The sequence below is a fragment of the Carassius auratus genome, chromosome 24 (assembly GCF_003368295.1).
Source record: "Carassius auratus strain Wakin chromosome 24, ASM336829v1, whole genome shotgun sequence".
In the NCBI taxonomy this organism is placed as follows: domain Eukaryota; kingdom Metazoa; phylum Chordata; class Actinopteri; order Cypriniformes; family Cyprinidae; genus Carassius; species Carassius auratus.
Window position 1 is genome coordinate 13,802,585 of NC_039266.1, and position 23,037 is coordinate 13,825,621.

The window sequence follows — 23,037 nt, forward strand, 5'->3', positions numbered from 1 at the left end:
AGAACCGCTAATGTCCAGTCCACTCTGCTCCGTTTGTCTAACTCATGAATGGGAGCATAATGGCACTCCTGGTGGCTCCCGCCTTCCAAGAGCCTATCGGGGTCTGATTTGCCTCAGTTTGGGGCACCGATCTCTGGAACAAAAGTGTTCTGAAGGGGGGGTCCCCTTGTAGAGAGGTCCTCGGGTCAAGGCCTGAGCTAGTGCTAACAGGCTATTCCTCCACTTTAGGGTCCCGACTGGGAAGGAGACAGTGAAGTTCTGACAATAAGATGAAAGGGAGCTTCTGAAGGCATTTGTCTTTAAGGAAGTGATGGCCATGAATGGTGACAGAGTCTGAATGAGGGCTTTCGAGGTTTGATGTATGCCTTGTTAGCCAGCAATGTGGGGACAGCAGGGGGTGGAGCGGTGTGACAGACCATTTTTTCCCATGAGGAACTCATCCTTCAAGAAGGCAAGCAGCTCTTCAAAGAGGTGCTATCAGAAACCTCCAACGTAATCATCAGCGTTCCCCCCGGGGTGATCAGTGAACCTTGGGGATACCATGACAGCACGTGGGTCTCCTGGAGGAGGAGGCGAATCAAACTGCAGTTTGCGTAATGCGATGCATTCCAAACTCTCTCATCGGGTGCCCAAAGATTGATGGATGTTCTTTGTCATGATGGAACATCCATCAGGATCCTTTCATCAACCTCTTAGGAGATGAGTGTTCTCTCTTTCTTTTGTTGCCGAAGTCTTTTAGAGAATATAAAAGCTACTCATCTAATTGGTGTTGAGGCACAAAAACTTCCACTGCGTCTTCCAAGGGCCACTTTTGTCTTTTTTATAGTGTTAGACACACATGCACACTTTTGAAGCCTTCAGAGACAAATGGCTGTGTTTGGTTAACGCAGAAAGGATTAGTATGAATCAGTCTTTTTGTTTTGTACAGTTCTGTCAACTGGGAGATCCTTTTCAAGCAACCAAAATTTGTAAGACATTGTTGTTATGACAACAAGGTTAGTGGAGTCAATTTAATTAAACGTCTATATTCGAATCCTGGACTGCGATGCTTATATTTAAGCATGCTTATATTACATACAGGCTTTTCCCCTGAGCGATTTACAGCGATATACATAAGTAATTTTGGTCACACTTTATTTTAGGGTCCAGTTCTCACTATTAACTAACCATTAACTATGACTTTTGCCTCAATTAACTCCTTATTTGCTGCTTTTTAATAGTTTATATAGTTTATAGTTTATTGTTGTTAAGTTTAGGGTATTGGATAGGATTAGGGATGCCATGCGTTATATGTACTTTATAAGCACTAATAAATAGCCAATATGTTAATAATAGACATGCTAATAAGCAACTAGTTATTGGTGTGAATTGGACCCTATACTAAAGTGTTACCATATATATATATATATATATATATATATATATATATATATATATATATATATATATATAATTTTTAGTAGTCCTATTAAAAATGTATATAGACGTAAAGAAACTTGAAATGTATAAAAAATAATAAATGTCTTGTTTACTGAAATGAGTGTACACTTGGTGATTTAAATAATAATACTAATAATAATAATAATAATAATACTGAAATGACATAATAAAATTAACAACACTTTTAATAAAGTAAAAAATAGTATATAAACAATAGTAAAATAACACTGGAACCAATGATAAAATGTAGCTAAAGTGTACAATGAAAACTACTTTTTATGCTTAAATAATTTTATAAGATGAATTTCTCATCCTCCCAGAGTGTAGTCATTCTTTATTCTCAAAGCATGCTAAATTATTTAGCAAGAAGACATCATCATAAATCTTCGCTATCGTAAGAGACGGTGTTAATTTGCAGAAGGAATAAGATATATGACTAAATGGATTTGAACCTTGCAAAGCTCTTGGCTGATCTAATATGTCAGCGCTTTAAGCATAGTCGGGGTTGCTGAGCCATCTGGAGAAATGAGCAAAGGCTTTAAGCAGATTTATTCTGGTGTGTTCTTTAAGATTATATCACTAACAAATGCGTAGGAAACATGGGGGAGAAATGCCTTAGACTCATATATCATTTACTCTGTGTACCTTCTTAATGTGTTTCATACTTTAAAAAGTCAATGTACTATAAATGTAGTCTGGGAAGGGAAATAACCCTTATGCAATTTATTCAGTATTAAAGTGCTTTCTTTTATTCCAGCTTAATGTGCAGAGACAAATATAATAAACAACTCGCATGTTGACTGTAAACATTGTGGCTCAGTTCCTCTTTTAAAACAGTGCTGTTTGTTTGAGCAGACCAACATGTTAAGTTCTTGTCCAACCAAAAGCCTAAATTTGGGGCAGGACTATTTATAACAACTTCCAGACAGGAGCAAAACAGGAGCATTTGGGAAACCTGTTTGAATACAATGATTATTTTCATTTTTTTAGTATACATTAGATGGGTAGTGTTGTTCAGAGCCGGTTTCATTTAAAAAAATACCACAACCAAATGATGATTGGTTACATTAATGGTTCTTGAATAAACATTTTTCCACTTTATGCAGACAGATCACCAAACAAAAATACTCATGACGCTGCACTGCTTATATAGTGCTGCTACAACAATTACTGAAGCGTGAAAGAGTCAGCACGACCACCGGTATAGTACAATTTCTTCTTCAGGGAATCAAATCGATCACAACCACTATAGACTATAATAGTTTACTCTTATGAATTGGTTTATATTAGTGAATCAAGAAATTCAGCACAACTGGTGTAGTAAGATTTCTGAAAGAATGAAGACGGTTTGTGAATCAAACATATATACAAATAATATATATATATATATATATACACACATAACTAATTTGAAATCATTTTTTATTATGTCATCAGATTGGCAATGGAATTGCATTTCTGTATTTAAAATATTCCTTACACTTATTAGATGATTTTTAAATAAACCATTAATGAATTGGAATTATTAATTGATTTACGATTCTCATCACTATTTCTGAGTCTATCATGCCACGTCCTAAAACTTTGACTATTTGTCCATAATAATTAATAAACAAGGGGGCAAGTATACCGTTTCTATGCATTCATCTGAAAATCCTTTATAATGGACTGACATACCTTGTAAAGAATACAGAAACTGCATGGGCTTGCTGCAGATTTACCTGAAATGAAATATTCCAGCAGGGTTACTGCAGGTTTACTCAAAAAGAAACAACATGTTAGCATGAGCTCCCACCCAATGGCTTGTTTCTCTTCAAAATACCACAGTCATATGAAGCAGGATGGCATATTCATGTTTTATGAGGAGATTTACTTTATGAGTATGCAACATGTCTGAAAAGCACGGTCTGGGAAAATGTTTGATCTTGAAAGCTTTCAACTTCACAGAATGAAAGAGATTGATGGAAGATTTTTTTTTTTTTTTTTTTTTTTTCTTTAGTATACTGAATCCTCACTGTGCTTAAAATTTCCTTTTATGTATTAAAGTGCTGCCCCATATAGCACAGCAGTGTTTTGGAGGGGTGTAGAACAAAAAGTGAAAAGTAAAAAGAGGGGTATTGCATACATTATAAACCTTATCAGCTGTAATACTTAGATAGATAGATAGATAGATAGATAGATAGATAGATAGATAGAAGTACAGACTGAATGGACTGTCAACACATACCACCACTGTACGGCCGCTGAATGGCCAGATGAGATGCAAACTACGTTTACTCGACTGGATAACCAGTCCTGCAGTTTTAATGGATAATGACTACAATCAAGATAAAGATGACTGCAGTGGAGTACAGGGATTGTACAGTAGGTACTTGTGAGTCCATTATATTAATGTGTCATGTCAAGTCACCTTTATTTATATAGCGCTTTAAACAAAAAACATTGCACCAAACCAAGTGAACAACATTAATTTTTGTATAAGTGCTCTTGACACACTAATCGCAAATTGTATTTATCCACAGGCACAGACTTTTCCGTACATTTATGTTGTTTCCACACACATTCACGATAATGTTCACATGGAGATGTGGTCCTGTTCGGTATCACAACTTGACTTCTCTAAAATGTAAAAAAGCTATTTGCTGTTAAACATACACATACTATACAATCATAATTGTAATGTTAAGGATAATAATAAGGATGTTTTTTGTCCTTTTGGAGTATTGTTTGCAGTTTTGGCCCAAGCTATTTTATCCCGAGTTATTTAGTTACTCCTAAGTTAACAGTACATTGACTGAACTTCTAAAAGAGAACCGATGATAAGCAGAGCAGCTGAATATCATACTGCTGGGAGATGGAAACACAGTTTGTTAAGGGGCGTAACATTTCGGTCACACGCTTGAGGCATTTGGACAATCACAACGCACTGTATAGCTGGCCAATCAGAGCACACCTCGCTTTTTTGGAAAGTTTTTCTTTTTTTTCTACCTTAAACTGCATAAAGACATTGCATTACACCAAATAATGTTCTTTTTAGCAATGTCATATAATGCCATTAATAACTGTAAATTTGCACTGAAAAAGACTGGTTGAGAGATCAGCCAATTTGGTTGGTGCTTCGCACCTTTGAAGTCTTTTTAAATTCCTCAGCCCTTTACTATAAACCAACATCATGTTCTCTTTAATGTACAGTATAGGCAGCTGATTCTTACTGGCTTGATGAGTTTCCCAGTGAGTAAGCATTTTTTCACTGCTTGGCGGTCTGGATTAAACAAACCTAAAGAATGCTAGTGAATACGTGTGAATGCAGATGGATGTCCACAGCTTTCTGGGTGTACTAAAGAACCTTGTCTAGACTGTAATTAGGTTAGATTTAAATAGCCTGTTTTATAGCTCTCTAAAGGAGGTGGCCATATGTCGCTGAGCTCAGAAAGCTTCCCTAACTTGTGATGGGAGAGCTGCAAGACAACAGTAGAGATAAGTAGAAGCATTTTTCTCTGGCCAGGAAGGGCATGCTGGTGTTGTTTACATGTGGCCAAAATCTGGAGAGAGAAAAGCTGTAACAGCTCTGGCTCAGATTTACAGATGCAGCAGAGAGCGATTAAAAAGTGAGAAGAAAAAAGAAAAATAAATAAAATGGTACTGGTAATTTTTTCCCAGAACATTTTACAATACGTTTTAAAGACATTTCTTTCAACATTATACATGCAATGGATAATTCAAAATATGGTTAAAACACATGAAAATCAATAATGAAAATTACACACCACAGTAGGCTACATTGGGCCTTATTTTATGGACTTTATAGTGTACAGTGGGGCTCGAAAGTTTGGGAACCCTTTGCAGAATCTGTGAAAATGTGAGTAATTTTCAAAAAATAAGAGAGATCATACTAAATGCATGTTATATTTTATTTATTACTGTCCTGAGTAAGATATTGTACATAAAAGGGTAACACTTTAGAATACTGTTTCTTACTTACTACATAACTAATTAGGAATTATTGAAGAACTAACAGGTGATTATTCATTAACACTTAACTCACTACTGTTAACTACTAAGAAAGATGTGTTAACTAATCAGTATGTAATATAATTTTATGATTGTGTTAAGTAACAGTTAGCTAATCAGTAACTAATATATTCTGTGATACCTCCTGAATAACTACTATTAATTATCTACTAGTTAAGGTTCAAGAAAAATAACTATGAAATAACTACTTCTGAACAGTTATATGCAAAAAAAAAAAAAAACACTATAATAATCAGGCTGTGTCCCACAAATCAAGTACTTGAGTAAAAGTACAGATACCCCAATAAAATATTACTCCAGTAAAATTATAAGTAGGCTTGTTAATTTTCAAAATTACTTGAATAGGACAAGTACAAAGAACTACTACAGTAGCAACTTTGTTACAGCCCAATTATTAGCCTATAATGGAAATGAAATATGGATTTAGTTTACTTATAAATGTTTAACTTTTGATTATGAAATGTTTGTTACATTAATTAAAATGTGGGCAGTATACATGTTAAAATGGAATAAAATATGCTGTATTAAGAAATGTTCTCATCTGAAATAAACAGATGAGAGTATTTTACAAAGTTTATGATTACTTTTATAGGTTGTTCTTAGTCAAAATTATGTAGTTTATTATTTACTAGGTTCACTTTAGAATTCTGTAAGTTCTGCAAAATTATCTGATAATTCTTTATTAATTACTAATGGGTTCCCTATGTTTTCACTTTAGAATACTGTTTCAGATTCTAAGTAATTCTTCAGGAATTATTTGATAATTAATTATTAATTACTAATGGGTTCCCTATGTTTTCACTTTAGAATACTGTTTCAGATTCGAATTAATTCTTCAGGAATTATTTGATAATTAATTATTAATTACTAATCGGTTCCCTATGTTTTCACTTTAGAATACTGTTTCAGATTCTAAGTAATTCTTCAGGAATTATTTGATAATTAATTATTAATTACTAATCGGTTCCCTATGTTTTCACTTTAGAATACTGTTTCAGATTCTAATTAATTCTTCAGGAATTATTTGATAATTCTTTATTAATTACTAATCGGTTCCCTATGTTTTCACTTTAGAATACTGTTTCAGAATCGAAGTAATTCTTGAGGAATTATCTAATAATTCAGCCTGATCTCACAATCAAAACGTACATATTTAGACGTAAATTAAAACTGTCCAATACGTATGTGCCTTTACGTATTTACAGTGTTGTTTACGTATTATCTGGACGTAATTACAGGTTCGATATGTAACTAAATTTACATAAAAACAACCTAAAATACGTACAGATAGAACGTGTTCTCTGACCAGTCAGTTATCCATAGAAAAATGCGTAACCCCACCCGAACCTAAACCTACCCAATTTATACAGAATGTTAAAAGAATAAAACATAATAAAACACAATTTTAGTAAAAATATAACATTAAAACGTTATTTTGAGCCACTAACGTTAATTCTACACCTACTCCTAAACCTACCAATAACCATTTCTTAAAACTACATAACGTTACTGTTATAAATAAACAAATAACAGACAAACAAACTTAACATTAATCATTTATTTTTTGCGAAAAGATCAAAAGTGGTACCAAAAGTAGTTCAAATGATAATGAGTTCCAGTCGCAGTCCTCTCTGGAGGTAATAGTTTTTATAAAGTACAGAGCCAAATTTAATTTATTAATCCGTGAAATTATGAATCTGTCTTCTCTCCGTGAAGGCGCACTGGCGCAGTACTGATTTCAAATGTCTATCAACTGAAACAAGGCATGTCGCAATCTGTGACGAATTAGGTGAGAACCAATGAGAGTTCGATATCAGTGCCGTAAACCGTGTCGTAACGTTTCTCGAGGGTGGCGCACTGGCGCTATTTTCACATTCAAATCAAATAACGAGCGCGGGCTTTGACTATGTGATGGTCGCTGTTACTGAGAATGAAGATGAAGATCGATTGATAAAGGGCCGAATTTGGATATGTTCCTTGCAAACTTCTGGATTCTAAAGATATGGAGTACAGCAAACAAATAAAATGGATGTGATTTGTAATTTCATGCTGTGCTTTTGTGTATCTATGGTTGTAATGCCACTCATTGGATAGGAGAAAATCGCACAGCAAAATATTGCAAAATGTTTCAGGTTCAAAATAAGTCATTCAGAATTATTTGATCATTAATTATTAATTACTAATGGGTTCACTATGTTTTCACTTTAGAATACTATTTCAGATTCTAAGTAATTCTTGAGGAATTATCTAATAATTATTTATTAATTACTAATGGTTTCCCAACATTTCCACTTTAGAATAGGTTTAATGTTTCAGGTTCAAAATAAGTCCTGCAGAATTATTTGATAATTAATTATTAATTAATAATGGGTTGCCTATGTTTTCACTTTAGAATACTGTTTCAGATTCTAAGTAATTCTTCAGGAATTATCTGATAATTCTTTGTTAATTACTAATGGGTTCCCAATATTTTCACTTTAGAATAGGCCTAATGTTTCAGGTTCAAAATAAGTCCTGCATAATTATTTTATAATTCTTTATTAATTACAAATTGGGTACCTGTATTTTCACTTTTCCTGGTATATATATATATATATATATATATATATATATATATATATATATATATATATATATATATATATATATATAATGTGGTATATGCTGAGGAGGCACACATACAGTACTGTATATAAAATATAAAAACTAAGGTAAGTTATCACAAGGCACTGGAGTGGGGTTCCTACTACAAGGTGATTTCTTACAAAACACACTCACAAAACAATTTACTAAATAGGCAAAACCTCTATAAAATGTATTGCATTTATTAATATTGCATTTTCATACTACTGCTATTATTGCTAATAGCATTTATATGAAAGGGTCACAATTCAATGTAATTGTGTAAAACTGTCCATTAGTAGTTACTTCATAGTTATTTTTCTAGAACACTAAGTAGTAGATAATCAATAGTAGTTCTTCAGGAGGTATGACAGAATACATTAGTTATTGATTAGCTAACTGTTACTTAACATAATCATAAAATTATATTACATACTGATTAATTAACACATCTTCCTTAGTAGTTAACAGTAGTGAGTTAAGTGTTAATGAATAATCACCTGTTAGTTCTTCAATAATTCCTTATAAGTTATGTAGTAAGTAAGAAACAGTATTCTAAAGTGTTACCCATAAAAGATATTAACATTTAGTCCACAAGACAATAAAAATGGTGAAATGATTAAAATAACCCCACTCAAAAGTTTGGGAACCCTTGGTTCTTAGTACTGTATGTGGTCACCTGATGATCCTCGACTGTCTTTCTGTTTTGTGATGGTTGAGCATGAGTCCCTTGTTTGATCTGAACAGTTAAACTGAGCAGTGTTCTTCAGAAAAATATTTAAAGTCCTGCAGATTCTTCAGTTTTCCAGCATCTTTGCATATTTGAACCCTTTCCAGCAGTGACTTTATGATTTTGAGAAACATCTGATCACACTGAGGACATTTGAGGGACTCAAACACAACTATTTAAAAAGATTCAAACATTCACTGATGCTCCAGAAGGAAACAAGATATAAAATAGTAAATAATTATGCACTACCATTTAAAAGTTTGGGGTTGGTACGTTTTTTAATGCTTTTGAGAAAATTAATATGCGTCAGCATAAAAATCAGCATTTATTTGATCAGAAATAAAACAGTAATGTTATGAAATATTATTTATTTCATTTTAAAAGTTCCTATTATAATATACATCTAAAATGTTATATTTCTGTCATGGCAAATCTAAATTTTCAGTAGCCATTACTCCAGTCTTAAGTGTCACATGATCCTTCAGAAAGCATTCTAATATGCTTATCTGCTGCTTAAGAAACATTTATTATTGGTATCAGTTTTGTAAAAGGTCGTGCAGTTTAATATTTTTGTGGAAACCATGATACTTTTTTCTTTGTTTAAAAGAAAGTTCAAAGCCATTTTTGAATGTTAACATGACGAACATTATAAATGACTTTATTGTCAGTTTAATGTGTCCTTACTGAATTTAAGCATCAATTTCTCAAAAATGTTAATGTCTCTAAACTTTTAAATTATAATATACTTTAAGTCAAATAAAATAAAATAAAATGCTTTAATGTAAGTACAAGCTATATATATAACAATACGAGTAGTAGCAACATACTTTTCAAAAGGGTAACTCTCATAGATTAAAGTTATAATGTTTCTGTAACAGTTGTTTATGACAGCAATGTTTATTTGTAGATATGTCCCACATATATTTAAATTAACGAGATCAAAAGTGAATATTGTTAAATGAATCTATATCTAAGCCTCCACTGTACTGTGACAATGGTATTCCCTCCAATTCACACAAAACAAGCTTTTAAATGTTAAAGGCAAGTATTAACCATTAGCCTGTTTTTAATTAGCAAACAGGCTCATTACAACAAGACATGTGATAGTAGTTAAACGCACAGTGACAGGAAACAGAACTTTGGGCAATGACATAAACAACGACTCAACTTGCTTTAAAGGATAATTCCACCCCAAAATGAAAATTTTGTCATTAATCACTTACCCCCATGTTGTTCCAAACCCGTAAAAGCTTTATTCATCTTCAGAACCCAATTTAAGATATTTTGGATGTAAACCGGGAGGATTGTGACTCTCCCATTAAATGCCGAGTAAATTAAACTGTCAAGGCCCAGAAAAGTATGAGACGTTGTCAAAATAGTCCATTTTCCATCAGTGGTTTAATCTGAATTTTATGAAGCAATGAGAATACTTTTTGTACAAAAAAAAAAAAAAAAAAATGTATTCAACAAATTGTCTTTGAGTATCCACAAGCAGGAGCAAGCAGTTTGAGTGAGCAAGCAGTTTAAGTATCCACTGAACTCAAGTGCAGAACAGCATACGTAGTGTTAGTGGATACTCTCCAAAATGGTTCTACGGTGATGCGGAGGAGACAAATTGTTGAATAAAGTTGTTACTTCGCGCACAAAAAGTATTCTCATCACTTCATAAAATTCAGATTGAATCACTTATGGCAGATGGACTATTTTGATGATGTCTCGTACTTTTTTGGGCTTTGACAGTGTTATATACTTGGCAGTCAATGGGACAGTCAAAGCCTCCCATTTATTATCCACAACAAAAAAATTGTTTTGCAAAGACGAACAAAGCTTTTACGGTTTTGGAACGACATTGGGGTAAGTGATTAATGACAACATTTTCATTTTGGGGTAGAGTAACCCTTTAACTAATTACATCTTATGCCTGATTCACAAGTTGATTATAACCCAGTAAATAATTTAGAGTTTCTAAAAGCAATTTCAAACTTTTGTTCACTGACTCCCACAGATCTACTCCAAGAACATCTACAGTCATGGCCAAAAGTTTTGAGAATGACACAAATATGAATTATCACAAAGTCTGCTGCCTCAGTTTTTATGGTGGCAGTTTCCACTGCATTTCAGCCTTGCCACAAAAGGCCCAGCCGACATCATGTCAGTTATTCTCTCATTAACACAGGTGAAAATGCTGATGATGTGGACAAGGCTAAAGATCACTCTGTCATGCTGATCGAGTTAGAATAACAGACCGTAAGCTTTAAAAGGAGGGTGGTGTTTGAAATCATTGTTCTTCCTCTGTTAACTATGGTTACCTACAAGGAACTATGTGCAGTTATCATTGCTTTGCACAAAAGGGGATTCACAGGCAAGGATAAAGCTGCTAGTAAGATTGCACCTAAATCAATCATTTAACGGATCATCAGGAACTTCAAGGGGAGAGGTTTAGTTGGTGTGAAGAAGGTTTCAGGGCACCTAAGAAAGTCCAGCAAGCACCTGGGCTGTCTCTTAAAATTGATTCAACTGCGGGATCTGGGCTCCACCATTGCAGAGCTTGCAGAGGGAAAGACTTTTGGAGGAGGTCCTGGTTTCAAGAAGGGCAGCAAAGAACCTGCTTCTCTTTAGGAAAATCATCAGTTACAGACTGATATTCTCCAAAAGGTACAGGGCTGCTGAGGGCTGAGGTAAAGTCATTTTCTCTGATGAATCCCCTTTCTGATTGTTTGGGGCATCCGGAATAAAGCTTTTCCGGAGAAGCAAAGGTGAGTGCTACCATCAGTCCTGGTTCATGGCAACAGTAAAGCATCCTGAGACCATTCATGTGTGGGGTTGCTTCTCAGCCAAGGAGTCGGCTGACTCACAATTTTGGCCAAGATCATTGCCATGCATAAAGAATGGTACAAAAATATCCCCAAAGAGCAACTTCTCCCAGCCATCCAAGAACAGTTTAGTGGTGAACAATGCACTTTCCTGCATGCTGGAGCACCTTGCCATAAGGCAAAAGTGATTACTAAGTGACATGGAGGACAAAACATCAAAATTTTGGATCCATGGCCAGGAAACTTCCCAGACCTTAATCCCATTGAGATCTTGTGGTCAATCCTCAAGAGGCTAGTGGACAAACAAAACCCCAAAAACTTCTGACAAACCCCAAGCATTGAATATGCAAGAATGGGCAACCATCAGTCAGGATATGGCCCAGATGTTGATGGACAGCATGCCAGGGCCAATTGCAGAGGTCTTGAAAAAGAAGGGTCAACAATGCAATTACAAAGTCTTTGCATTTATTATTGTAATTGTCAATAAAAGCCTTCGACACTTATGAAAGTCTTGTAATTATACTTCAGTATACCATAGTAACATCTGACAAAATACCTAAAAACATTGTAGCAGCAGACTTTGTGAAATTTTTATTTGTGTTTTTCTCAAAACTTTTTGTCATGGCTGTAGAGTTGGAAAGAGCTAGGAACTTAGCTTCTTAAACCCGAAGTGCTGTTTTCAGCATGCTAATCAACCTCTCTGCCTTAAAGCTCAAGGATCAAAATAACATCAATGAAGAGAAAAACCTGGAGCAAGATTTACATCTGTCACATCCAATCATTACAGCTTCCACCAGTTTAATCCACATCAACAATGAACATGTCAGTTAAGCTGAATCAAAAGAAGTATGTCCCAAAGGACTTATTAAATAATAGAACAAATATTGGAGTTGTTTTTTCTTTTTAAAAGAAAATTCTGACTACTACAAAACGTTGTGTTTAACTCAGTGTGTTGACATTTCTTCTTTGCAATAAATTGTACAATTTCTACATTAATATTGTTTTAAAAAAAAAAATCTTCAGTGTGGCAAATAATAATAATAACACTGATCATAAAGACTTGATGTAATTAAAGTGACCAAAACATAACTTCTGGCTTCAAATGCATATATTGTACAATGAAATCATAGCATAAAATTGGCAATTCAGATCTGCTGTATTCCCTTGACACGTGATTATTTCCATCCATCGCTTCTGTAATAATTAGAGTTGACTTTAACCTACTATATAGACACCCTGGTGTCCACTAATGAAAACAAAGTCTTTTGTTATGAGAGAGTCACAGCATAACTAATTGAATTTCCCCTGGTACCACTCCAACAAATGACCATGTCACAGCCCTCTCAGAAAAAATTTGGCAAGCTTGAGATGTGCTATAATTGAGGTGGACGGAAGAACAATTACAGTAGTCTTATTACCAAACAGTCCATGATCTTCTCTGAGCTGAGGGAGACCTTTCACTAAGATGGGGTCAAAGGAGCAAATACGAAAGCGTACGAAAGTGGTGTAAAAGTCTGTATGGAAAACTCAGCTCTGTACTGACATGCTTTGCAGTTACTACATCTACATGAGCCCAATAATTTCTTACCTTTTGCCAATGTAGCAAGCAGCTTTCGTGTGTTTAGATTTACTACCATGTGTTCAGAAACATTTAATGGATGCATTTTAATTAACAACATTTACAGGCTGCAGTGAGTGTTGATAATAGGCTTTTTACTATCTGAAAATAAGCATTGCTGGGGGGTGATTAGCTAAGGTGAAAGGTCATCTAATTAACAACAATTACTTGGATAAGTGGTGCAGACTTTCAAACTGTCTTTACCTCCATCCTCTTGCCTTGATGTCAAATCAATCAATGAACATTCATCTCTTTTATTGGTGCAGCTTGTTTTGTAACTTGAATATGCAGAAAATGTCACAAGCAGCATTTTTTATGGCTGCTTTAAAAGTAGAGAAACATGTTCAGCTCACAAGAATGCATGGCTTAAACATGTTAATCAGATGCTAGATCAGATTTTAAAAAATGAATGTAAAATAGTCAATTATAATGTTCAATGTAATCTATCAAATTTCAAAGTAGATGTTTTATATTCATTGCTATAAAAGGAAGTGTAAGCAAACATTTCATGATGGATACGCAGCTCTATTAATTGTTTAATCAGACAAATTGAGCTATGTTGGAAACTGCAGACTGATGCAGTTCTCAATGTCACTGCACATTTGAGTTTCACTCAGATTAACATAAATCAATCAAGTCTCTAACAAAAAACCTTTGTAAACTCACTGAATAAATTACAAGCAGGCTTCATTCAATTCTATGACCTATTTACTAGACTATTGTCTACTGCGCCTCATTAAAGATGTAACTTAAGGGCTTCCCCTGGCTTCTTCTTCGGGGTCAAATGTCATAATTAAATTAGCCGCTTGGCTTTATCTTCCACTTCAACAAGAAAATCTTATTTGCCTCTTACGCATTTTTGAAAAGAATTTTAAATAATGAGTGTTTTCAAAAAGAAACCTTTTTTAGTAATGAGTATACAGAATGAATTGGGAAACAAATTATTTTTCTAAATTCATTCATCAAAGTATACTCCAAAAGATTTTGGAAGCAAATATAGCAATTTAATGAGTGAGTTCATCCACATGCTATATTATTTACAGTAAATAAATTTGAAGTGTTTTCAATTCTGGATGTCTATCAGAGAAATTAGATCATTGCTTGCATTGCTTGAACATATGTTGACATTTCACAAATGCAATTATATATTATTTGGGGCAAATGTAAATGCATATGCACATATATGCACATCTGAGTCCACTGATGAGGCAGAAAATCATGGTTATGGCACATATGAAGCCAGTCAGATGGAAGCATGAAGCCATAGGGTGGAATAAAAAGATGAAAACATAATAGCAGTCCCACTTCGCAGGTCAGATTATTGGCACCCTTGGTAAATATGTACAAAGAAGCCAATGAAAATAAATCTATAGTGTTATAGAAAAACATTACAGAAAAACATTTATTTCATAATGTGACTCACCCCTTCCCACACACACACTTTTACTTGATTTTATTGATAAAAAAAAAAGTTAAAGGCAGTTCATCATTGAATTCAGTGATGTCATCATCTCAGTTCAGTTTAAATAGTATCTGTGCTAAGCAAGCCAGAGGTGACAGCGGCAAGGAACCAAAAGTCCATTGGTGACAGAATGGAGAAAAAACCTTGGGAGATACCAGGCTCAGTCAGGGGGCCAGTTCTCCTCTGGACAGATGAAACCAGCAGTTCAATTCCAGGCTGCAGCAAAGTCAGATTGTGCAGAAGAATCATCTGTTTCCTGTGGTCTTGTCCCGGTGGTTGTCTGAGACAAGGTCTTTACAGGGGATCTGTATCTGGGGCTCTAGTTGTCCTGGTCTCCGCTGTCTTTCAGGGCTATAGAGGTCCTTTCTAGGTGCTGATCCACCATCTGGTCTGGATACGCACTGGATCCGGTCGACTGCAGTGACCCTCTGATCTGGATACAGACTGGATCTGGTGGCTACGGTGACTTCGGAATAGGAGAGAAACAGACTAATATTAGCATAGATGCCATTTTTCGAATGATGTAGCAAGTACATCGGGTGTTATGGGAAGTGTTCTCGATTCTAGTTTACCTAATTAATGCAGCCTAAAAATCCTTTAAGGGATTTGGATATTAGACGCATATTAGTGTGTAATGTGTAAGCCAGGTTATAGAGATGGGTATTTAATCTAGATTTAAACTGCAAGAATGTGTCTGCCTCCCGAACAATGTTAGGTAGGTTATTCCAGAGTTTAGGCACCAAAGGCTTTTTTAAGGAAAGATTGCTATCAAATAGCACACCTAGGTTCCTAACTGATGATGAAGAACTGACTGGGCAGCCATCAAGTCTTAGACAGTGTTCTAGGTTATTACATGCAGAGTTTTTAGGTCCTATAATTAACACCTCTGTTTTTTTCAGAATTTAGCATTAAGAAATTACTCGTCATCCAGTTTTTTATATCGACTATGCATTCCGTTAGTTTTTCAAATTGGTACGTTTCCCCCGGTCGCGGAGAAATATAGAGCTTAGTATCATCAGCATAACAGTAAAAGCTAACAACATGTTTCCTGATGATATAACCCAAAGGTAACATGTAAAGTGTGAAGAGTAATGGCCCCAGTACTGAGCCTTGAGGTTTTCCATACTGCACTTGTGATCGATATGATGAAAAGTAATCAGATCTAGCATTTTTTTATGTTTTTCTGTAGGATAGGTTACTTCCCTGCCAAGCAATACGAAATACCTCTAGTCTTGTTTTCCTCCAGCTGTGCTCCATTTTCCAGGCTGCTCTCTTTAGGGTGCGAGTGTGCTCATTATACGTACCATGGTGTCAAACTGTTTTCCTTAACCTTCTTTAAGCATAAAGGAGCAACTGTATTTAAAATGCTAGAAAAGAGAGAGTCCGTAGTTTCTGTTCCATCATCAAGTTGTTCTGATGTTTTGAATATGCTAAGGAATTGGGATACATCAGGAAGATGATTACAAAGCAGTCTTTTGTGGTATAAGTGGCAATACTTGTAACCAGAATTAGAATTTACAGTTTTAGATATATGAAGTTTGCACAAAACTACATAATGATCTGAGATATCATCACTTGGCTGCATAATTTCAACACCATCAACATCAATTCCATGTGTCAGTATTAAATCTAGAGTATGATTTTGAAAATGAGTAGTTCCTAAGATGTGTTGTCTTATCCCAATAATGTTCAGAATGTCTATAAATGCTGATCCCAATGCATCCTATTCATTATCGACATGGGTATTAAAATCACCAACTATTAAAACTTTTTCTGCAGCCAGCACTTACTCGGATGTAAAATCAGCAAACTCTTTGTTGAACCTTAATTAAATTGTTACTCTTAAATTGGTTTGGACATTTTTTGTATTTTCTAGTTCGGGGAACAGACACAGTCTCTATAGTGTGATATCTAGGTGAAAGAGTCTCTTTTGTGCTGAGAATTAACTGACTTCTGTGATGTGAGGTGGCTAGCAGATGGTCAGTTTAGCCAGTCTGTCTGCTTCCTGACCTGGGCCCCAGTTAGTCAAGTACAAACTCTAAGACTACGGTATGTGTCATATTTCTAGAGGGAAGAGTGGCACAACCCAAGGAGGGATGAAGACCATCTTTTTTCAACGGGTCAGGTCTCCCCCAAAAGCTTGTCCAATTGTCTATAAAACCTATGTTATTCTGCCCGCATCACTTAAACATCCAGCCATTGAGTGACAATCTGCTATGTATCTCATCACCACGGTAAGCGGGGAGGGGACCAAAGCTGTTTCAGCAGACTATTAATCTGAGTTAAAAAAAAAAGGACAAATTCACTTAATCATCCCTCACAATGAGTAAAATCAAAGAATATAACTCTGAAATGCAGAAAAGCTATTGCTGAGCTTCACAAATTAGAAGATAGCTGTAAGAACATAGCTAAAGCATTTAAAGGCCCATTTCTATCATCAGGGAAATAATTAAGAAGTTCCAAAAAACAGGATATGTTACAAATCTGTCTGGAAGAGTGTGTGTTTCATTACTGTCTCAATGCAAAGCGAGGAGGGTCGTTTCAGTGGCCAAGTATCACAGTTGGATAATTTTAGAAATTAGTTTAGACTTTATAAAAATTATAATTTGTTGCTGTGTGTGTGCCTTACACTTAGCTTTTATTCTGTTCCACAATATACTAAATACTGAAATTTCAGTTTTCACAGATTTTATGTTGATTCCACACATTCTGCTGTCATTCTCTATATTTCAACGACATCCATCAGATCAATTGTCAGTTTTGCAAGAACTCCAAAACGACTAATTCTTCCAGAAGGATCCCAAATGAATTTGACACAAAGATGAATCTACACTAATGTTTCTTCCACTGTTTTCCAACCCAACAATTCTGGTTACAAAAACAATGACAGTCACCCTCCGCAAGAAGCTCTGTAAGTTATTACCGTTCTCTATAGAATGCTGACAATGTTGCACTAAAACAATTAACAATATTATTGCATAAGGCCACTGGGGAGGTTTTGAAGATATGCAGTCGTTGGATAAGCCTAAGGCGACATTTACAAAACTCTCTCTCTCTATCTTCTTCCCACCATCTGCTAGGTGCTCTTCATAATGTTGCAACAGTTTTGTTGCACAATCACATCATATCATGTGTGAACCCATTTACAACTACCGTTCTTACTGTTCTAGAAGGAAGTATGGCCCAGGGAAAAAAAAAAAAAAGGTATCTCAGAAAGAAAAGGAAAGTTAATTCTGGATGAATAGATGAGGATGAGTAAGAGAAAGCAATTCTGAATGTATGTTCTAAAATTGTGAATTTCTACAGTAAAATGTAATAAAAAAAATGTTTTCTAATATTCAACAACTAATTCTAACGTCAGATTGTATTTATTCTGGGGAAATTTTTTTTGTGACTCTTTCGCCAGGTTAGTTCCATCAATTTTTTATTTGCATTTCAATTAATATTTATTAATTTATAAGATATACCAGTAGGTGAGGAGTGAGTCACTGAATAATAAACTTAAAAATACTGATTTACTCAAGAATGAACCACCACTATGCTGTGTTTGCATTGAGATTCTGCAAAATATCATATTTTACAACACAGAGGGTATAAGAAAATGCTGAATTTCTGTCTTGATGAAACCTTTTAAAAACCTTGACTTGATTTGCTTTGTAAGTTGTTGTGCAATTGGACTAGTTTTAAGGCAATTAAACTCTGTGTGTTCCACATGGCAAAACTTATACTTATGGGATCAAGCAGTCATCAGTTTATAACTTGCTGTCTCAAAGATCAAGACTAGACAAGAAGCATTTAGAAATCATGCTATTATATTTTTAGTATGCTTTTAACCAATCTTTAAGTGAAAGAAGCAAATCCCAGATCTGCATGGTTACTTTATTCTGGGCTGTGTGGAAAGATGATCCAGTGGCTGTTTTTACTAGCACATCCTGTTGTGTCAGCAGTGTTTCCCTCTCTCAGAGTGTGTATAGAAGAAAAGAAATTGGTCAAACAACACTGATACAACACAGGCCCAAAAATGAGAGGGAGATAAACTTCTTTAATATACACAGACAGACAGATATAATCACAGACACACATGCAAACACACACAATGCATGTTCCTGCTGTGTTTGAAATCCCGTTTAGTTGTTTGCATATACAAGGGACCAAAAAGTAAATGAATTTAGACACTTTAATTATAAATATCATTATTATATGACAAAATATCAAAGTGGCATCATAAGCACACTTTTCAAGATAAACATTTCACAAGAAGAAGTCTATGTTTACAATCATAATCTGTTGATGTGAAAAATGAAGATATTTTGGGTCTTGCATTCATGTATTTATTTTTTTTAAACAGCATTAAAGAAAAGTAAAGTTAAAAAGTTAAAAAGTCAAAAGTAATTAGTGAAAAGTAATTGCAAAATTTTGTCAGAAAAGTTTTTTTCTTTTTTTTTTTTTTGCAGATGATACTGAGAATATAAAGTCATCATTCAAATAAAATGTATATAAATAAAATATATACTGTTCTTGTATGAGTAAATAGAAGAGTGATGGGGAAATGTGGGAAGGGTTTGTCACCACAGCAGCTCTGTGGTTCGACAGTCCTCAGTTTAATCCTGTTAGAGCTTTTCAAAACTGCTGCGTCCACTGATGAGCAGATAGAAGCCCGACAGTCTTTGTGTGTAAATTCCACCTGTAAGGGAGGGTAAGACAGAAAAAACACCATCACACAATGATTCTCCCTCCCCTGCCCCCTCTTATTGCTAAATCTATTCCCGGGATGTTGGAGTTACTGGTACTCCATCAGGAAATAATCAACACTTTAAAAACTATTGTAATTTTAATGGTTACTCTTACATTGCAATGGTAAAAACAAGTCTTCTTATAACTCAAAAAGTGCATTTATTATTCCCAGAAATAAAACAAAAGCTCACATTTGATGGTTTTTCACTGAAAAAAAAAAAGTTTCTTCTTAGTTTATTTTATTATTTATTATGTGCTTAAGTGTTCTTTTGATATATCATGTTGTTAAATTCATGTTTATTCAATTATTTTAGTGTCATGTTTGGAAAGGTCTAGAAAAGACACTTGTGATGAACTTAGATTCAGTATGTGGATTTTTTCTTACCACCTGTGTTTTTAATGTGGTTATTATTGTATTATAACGGTACAAAACGGATTATTGGAAAAGATTTGATGTAAAATTGAAGTTCAAGCTGTAAAACTTTAAAGTTGCTGTGGTATATTTGGTATTAAAGTTCTGGTAACCACAGCTGCCGCTTTTTTTTTCTTTTTTTTCAGTTTTAGATTGGTCCCAGATACTCCAATGATGTATGTAAAACTAATAAAACTTAACTTTTTATTTTCATTTCAAGTTCTTTTAAAATGTTCATCTGATGCTGTTTGAGTAGAATAACCTTTTTTTCTCTCTCTCTTCCATAACCTATTTTTTTGTTTGAAGAGAAATCCTGTCAAAACAGCCAAAGGAGATGAAACAACCTTTCAATACGTACAAATTGAAATCGACAATATAGCAAAGAAACATCCCGGGTGATTCCAACAACTCTTAACAAGTTTATGCCCTGTGTCAAAAGAAATATACAATCCTTTTCGCTTGCTATCAGATTACTCTCCTTGAAAGGACAGCTGTTTCCACGAGGGAATGGTGCAGTGCGTGGCTTGAGCTCTCAGATATAACAGCATATTGTGTATTGGATTTCCACACAGTTGGCAGTTGCAGGGATTCCCGGAATCCGAGCGAGTAGCATTACAGGAGCCATGTGTCATTATTCCCGTGACCAAAAACTGGGCTTTAGCCCCATGGAAGCCTGGCAGCCATGCAGTTATGGATGACACAATAGATGAAGTGTTACTTCAATTCATTTCACAATAACATGAACTTGCTTGAGGTACACTGAATATTGGGTCGATGTCAGCGATATTCAATTCCAGGCAATGTTTACTGGCAGATTTTATTAACAATCAAAGCCTTGCTTAGTGGTTTGGTGGACTATAGTACATTGTTAGAATGATGTAATTGTATCACGCAGACTCTAATGTAAGACTTCCAACCTTAATTGTCAGTAGAACAAGATCACTTGAGCATGTCAATACATTTCACATACAGAGCCAGAACAAGCGATGCTGCCAGTGCCTGGAGTGGTCAAGCCCAGGACCAGCCAGCTTTAGATTATCAGACAGGTTTTAAATGGGGTTTTCTTCAACTTCAAGCATGATTATTGGTGGATGGAGGTTATTAAAAATAAATAAATTATTTTGATTATTTTCTTGGTCATTTTTTTTCTACTTGTCATCATGAAACTGAAATTGCAATCATCTTTTGTTAAATATCTGTGTAACATGCCTTTATGAGAAGAGCACGTTGGTCAGGACTTGGTTTTGTCCATCGAGCATTAAAAAGAAAAAAATGCAAGGATATACAGGTGCATCTCAATGAATTAGAACGTTGTGGAAAAGTTCATTTATTTCAGTAATTCAACTCAAATTGTGAAACTCGTGTATTAAATAAAAATTCAGTACACACAGACTGAAGTAGTTTAAGTCTTTGGTTCTTTTAACCGATGATTTTGGCTCACATTTAACAAAAACCCAAAGAAAAAAAAAGAAAAAATCGAAGAAAAAAAGAATGACCTCTAAAATGCATTGATTGTATATTCCCTGTTGGACAAATTAAGTAAACTAGTCAGTGTAAGTATGAAAAGTGTGTTTTAAGGGAGTATATTATCCAAAAGTGCCTAGTTGACATAAATAAACATCCATTTACTGTATGCCATAAAGTCACAAATTCTTCCATATATATTTAGTATAGTTTATATCCATATGACATATATAGTATGTGTTAGAATGATGACTATTGGCACTGGAACACATTCCATGGTCAGCAGTGGGCAATTCATCAGGCTTGTCACACATAAGCTATATCCAAGGAACACACTGATTCATAATTGAGAAGTCACATTTGTCCCTGTCTTTGGAGTATTAAAGTAAAAATTAGCTCTAAACATGAAATGCATGACCTGAATTGGCAAAACTATAATAGACTTGACCTCATGGATTCATCAGACAGGTCCATAAACAAAGTCATTTTAAACTCATTATGTTGTGTGTATACAGGAAAACCCAGCTCTGTTTATGTACTCTAATGATGTTCAAATATAGATGTAATATGTGTGCGTTCATGAGTGTAATGTGAGATGTACTGCATGTATAGTTCTGGCTGTGAGCACAACATTTCGCACTCTGCCATTAATCAGCCTGTGTGTCAAGTTCGACAGATGTGTCCTAACTTAGCAAGCTATGCTGCTTCCCCTCCTTACAAGAAAGCAGCCAGCCCCTTTCTCCTAGTCCTTTCAAATGGTATGAATTTCAAAAACAGATTCAGATACAGGACACAGCACTGATAAAGCACACATATATTATTCACTTATATACATTCATCCCTCACTTGTCTGTCATGCTATAGTATCCATACTCCATCATTTTTATTACTTTTTTCTCTCAATGATAATGCATTCACTCTGTCCACTGTGTAGTTGGCATTGACAAAAGTTTATTGCACTTTGTCAATATGTCTATTTTATTATTGGGCAGGTTTAAATTCTCAGTGTATTCAGACTTGTAAAATTTTGGTCAAATTTTTTTTAATGATCTATCATAAATAAGTGTAAAGGTGTACAAACCCGATTACAAAAACTTATTAGGTCAATTGCAGAGCCGGATTATCCATAAGGGCACTTGGGCCAGTGCCCGGGGGCACCAACCATTCACAACAACTAGGGGGACACCACATGACACAAGCTTTAAAAATATTTTTCGTTAATTGTTTTATTATTAACTTGAAATTCTTGGAAGACCATACATAACTCGTTTATGAACACTAACTTAACAACAACAATAATAATAATAAATTATAAATATAAAATAAAGATTACATGACCACTATCAGTCCCCCCTTCCGTCCCCAATCTGTCAGAGTTAAGTTGGTACACAACAAGTAAGCGCAAATGTGTAATTTTTTTAACGGCTACAGAAAATTAATCAAAATGGACAGACGTCAATTGAGTGGTTTTGCAAAAAGAAAGTTAAAGAAAGACAAGGACGCTAGACGTTTAGCTACAATTCAAATTGTTCCAGGGATCGAAAGTTTTTTTACAACAAGTGAAGAATGTGGCATGGGCAGCTTACACATCTGGAAAGGCACCATCAATGCTGAAAGGTATATCCAAGTTCTAGAACAACATATGATACCATCCAGATGTTGTCTTTTTCAGGAAAGACCTTGCATTTACCAACATGCATGGTCAGCCTG